Here is a 565-nt window from a genome sequence, read left to right as displayed (position 1 = left end):
AGGTGCCCTTGAGCAAGGCACCGAACCCCCAACTGCTCCCCGGGCGCTGCAGCATAAATGGCTGCCCACTGTGTGTTCACTGCTGTGTGTGTGCACTTTGGATGGGTAAATGCAGAGCACTAATTCTGAGTATGGGTCACCATACTTGGCCACATGTCACGTCACTTATACAGTCCCAACAGTGAAGCATGGTGGTGGCAACATCATGCTGTGACTTAAACCCAATTGAGCATCTATTTTGCAGATTTTTAATAAATCTGCAAAAATGTCAACAATTCTGTGTTTTTCTGTCAATATGGGGTGCTGTGAGTACATTAATGAGGGAAAAAAATTAACTTAAATGATTTCAGCAAATGGCTGCAATATAACAAAGAGTGAAAAATTTAAAGGGGTCTGAATACTTTCCGTACCCACTGTGTGTGTGTGTGTGTATATATATATGGTTTATTTGTTCTTTTTAAAATCATCTCCAGGTAATAAATAAAGTATACGAACAATTCAGTGCTACTCGACATAGCATTTATTACAGTACAGAAACTGTTCTGCCTTATTATGTGATAAAAAT

The sequence above is a fragment of the Sinocyclocheilus grahami genome, unplaced genomic scaffold (genome assembly GCF_001515645.1).
Source record: "Sinocyclocheilus grahami isolate Dianchi unplaced genomic scaffold, SAMN03320097.WGS_v1.1 scaffold240.1, whole genome shotgun sequence".
Taxonomy (NCBI): domain Eukaryota; kingdom Metazoa; phylum Chordata; class Actinopteri; order Cypriniformes; family Cyprinidae; genus Sinocyclocheilus; species Sinocyclocheilus grahami.
This window is presented reverse-complemented; position numbering follows the sequence as displayed.